We start from the raw sequence: 3,753 nt of genomic DNA, 5'->3' as shown, positions 1-3,753 counted from the left end.
GGAGGTTGAAGCCGACGCTGCTGCTCGTGGATTCCTCCGAACCACAGGGGGCCGCTGCGGGGCAGATTCTCTCAGCCGCCACAGGGGGCGCTGCAGGGCATATTTCAGGGGAAATGGAGCAGGATGAGGCCATTCGGTCCCTCCAGTCTGTTCTGCCATTGTACTATATCCTGCCTGGATTCTACCTCAATGTCATTTTCCCTCATTACCCCATATCCCTTGGTATCTCTTGTAATATATCCATTTCTGTCTTGAACATACTCAATGACTGAACCTCTACAGTCCTCTGGGGTGGAAAATTCAAAAGATTAACCACCCTATGAGTGACAAAATTCCCCCTCATCTCAGTCCTAAATGGCCTACCTGAGGTTCCCTAACGTGCCATAGACGATGCTCCAGGCATATTCCCTAACTCACCACCAGGGGCACTACAGACAGATTTCATAAACTTATAGAAACGTTTTAGTTTAGTTTATTAGTCACAAGTAGGCTTACATTAACACTGCAATGAAGTTACTGTGAAAATCCTCTATTCGCCAAATTTTGGCACCTGTTCGGGTACACTGAGGGAGAATTTAGCATGACCAATGCACTTAGCCAGTATGTCTTTCGGACTGTGGGAGGAAACCGGAACACCCGGAGGAAACCCATGCAGACACGGAGAGACCATGCAGACTCCACACAGACAGTGACCCAAGCCAGGAATCGAACCCAGGTCCCTGGCGCTGTGAGGCAGCAGTGCTAACCACTGTGCCACTATGCCGCCCAGAAATGAAGGCTGGGAGGAGATTTGAAAAAAGTATTCAAAATCTTGAGGGCTGTGGACAGTGTAGATAGGGAGGAACTGTTCTCATTGTTGGAAGGATCAAGAGCCAGAGGACACAGATTTAAGGTAATTAGTAAAAGAAGCAAAAGCAATATGAGAAAAAGTTGTTCCAAACAATGAGTCAGTTGGGAATGCACTGCCTGAAAATGTGGTGGAAATGGGTTCAATCGAGGCATTCAAGAGGGAATTAATTGATTATTTGAAAATAAACAATGTGCAGGGTTATGGGGAGAAGACAGGAGAATGGCAATAGGTGAAATGCTCATTCAAAGAGCCAGTGGAGACATGATGGGCCAAATGGCCTCCTTCTGCACTGTAACAGATTCTGTGATTCTGATTCCCAAACCCACCAGAGGGTATGCTACAGACCCTCACCTGCCACAGGGGGCATTATGGGGAGGTTCTTTCACCTGCCACAGGGACACTAGAAGCAGATTCTCTAACCATATACAGAGTCCTTCACTCGACACAGAGGGAGAGTTATGCCCACTTAAGGGCCACATCCCCTGACACCGCTGCTATTCAACAAGTCATGGGCAGGGGAGTCAACATGTAAAAAGTCTGAAAAGCAAACTCTGCCTGATTGAGGGACCAGGCATCGGGCAGGGGAGGGGTCCCACAGAGAGCCCATCGTGCCCCCCAACTCCCCACTCCACCACCCTGGCCTCAACTCACCTGGGTCACTCGCTAATCCTGGGCCTCTATTGGGTACATTACCAGCAGCCACCACCACTCCCACACTGATGCCTGAGACAGACAACTTCTCTGATTAGATTGGTGGGCACTTAACTAAGTGGTTCTTCCTGAAAGGAGACGATGGACTTGAGCAAGATGGAGAGAAGGAGAAGAGGTGACACAGAGCAGGATAAATGGCTGGAAGAGGAAGGAGAAGGAGAAGACATGGCGAATGCGTGGGGTTACAGGGATAGGGTGGGGGCTGGGCCTGGGTAAAATACTCTTTCGGAGAATAGGTGCAGACTCGATGAGTTGAATTGCCTCCTTCTGTACTATAAGGATGCTATAGTTCTATAGAATGGTGGCTCACCAGGTGACAGGTGACACCCCCATCGCCTGTGGTAAATTCTGACATTGAGTCATTTCAGCACAGAAGGAGGTCATTCAAAATTTATCATTTAACTTAAGATCAGCAGCATCTTGTGGTGTGCTTTTTTCTTTGTCTAGTGGCATTATCATGTACACATATTATAAAGTATGTGCAGTCTAAAGATGTGCGGGTTAGGTTGATTGGCCATGCTAAAATTGCCCCTTAGTGTCCTGAGATGCGTAGGTTAGAGGGATTAGCAGGTAAATGTGTAGGGATAAGGGGGTAAGGCCTGGGTGGGATTGTGGTCGGTGCAGACTCGATGGGCCAGATGGCCTCTTTCTGCACTGTAGGGTTTCTATGATTCTATGAAAGTGTGCACATTGTAGCATCTTGGGCAGAAATGCAGCATTGCCAGATATTTCCTGGGAGAAAGTGTGGGGAAGTATCAAAAGGCACGACTGATGTTTTGGCAGCTTTCATCACCATTGTGATTATACCTTACAGCCACTCATATACAATCCAATTGTCAGAACAGATACTTTACCGAAAGCAAACAACTGGGAAACGCAGGAAATTTGAAATAAAAGCAGGAAATGTTGAAAATATGCAGGAGATCAAATGGCATCTGTGATTAGAGAAGCAAAGTTAATGACCTTTCAACAGAACTGCAAAGAAGTTGGGAATGCAGCAGGTTTCAGGCAAGTACAGAGCTCAGGAGCACAGGGGAAGAACGAAAGGAAAAGTCGATAATGCAGTAGAAAGCAAGAGAGATTGGGGCGGCACGGTGGCACAGTGGTTAGCGCTGCCGCCCCAAGGGACCTGGGTTCAATTCCGGTCTCGGGTCACTGTCTGTGTGGAGTTTGCACATTCTCCACGTGTCTGCGTGGGTTTCCTCCGGGTGCTCCAGCTTCCTCCCACAATCCAAAGATGTGTGGCTTAGGTTGGTTGGCCATGCTAAGTTGCCCCTTAGTGTCAGTGGGTAAATATGAGGGGTTACGGGAATAGGGCCATTGTGAATAGGGTTTGTGGTCGGTGCAGATTCGATGGGCCAAATGGCCTCCTTCTGCATAATAGAGATTCTATGGATTAAGTGACAACAGGGCGATGATGCAAGGCAAATGGAGACAACGATGCACCAAATAAACAGGAGATAGATCTAGAGGACTGGGAATAGCAGAATTGTTATTAAGACTGCTTGCCTGAAAAAAAAGTGGGGACAGAGGTTTTCATTTTTTACCAGTTGGAAGCCTTGTGGCGGAGTGGGTAGTTCCCCTAACCCCAGACCAAAAGTTCCCTGCTCGAGTCCAACGCCGGGACGTGTTGGCCGCGGAAGGAGCATTCGTAATGTGGTTCAATGCTCAGGAATACTTCCTCCACTCCCCCCTCCCCCCCCCCCCGCCCCACTGTATTCCTGAAAGGAAAGAAGTGTGTGTGAAGGTACACTAAAAAATTGTAATAAAGAGAAGAAATTTCTGCCTCCATGTTGATTTGACCTCATTGCACTGCCACCTACTGCTGTTTAACTGCATTTTATTTCAGTGTTGGAAGAGGAAACGTCAAAAGTGTCAGGCAAATTTTCTTACAGTTCCAATCAAAGCAGTAACGTACTTCTCTGCTAATCTCATCAATGTTGTCAAACAAGGGCTGTCCTGCTCCACATAACAAGTTATGGCTTTACAAAAATAGTTGGGGTAGAATTGCACAGCACGACCACAAATGCAAAACAGAACAGCAAACAGCCTGTTATTAGATATTTATGAGCTTAAATGCAATCAATAGGATTCAACTCAACATCTTAGCTACAGGCACAAAAACAGAAAATGCTGGAAAAACTCAGCAGGTCTGACAGCATCTGTGGAGAGAGCTCTGACGCAGGGTCATC

This window comes from Mustelus asterias, chromosome 24 (assembly GCF_964213995.1).
Source record: "Mustelus asterias chromosome 24, sMusAst1.hap1.1, whole genome shotgun sequence".
NCBI classification, from domain to species: domain Eukaryota; kingdom Metazoa; phylum Chordata; class Chondrichthyes; order Carcharhiniformes; family Triakidae; genus Mustelus; species Mustelus asterias.
Note: the sequence above shows the minus strand (reverse complement) of the source record.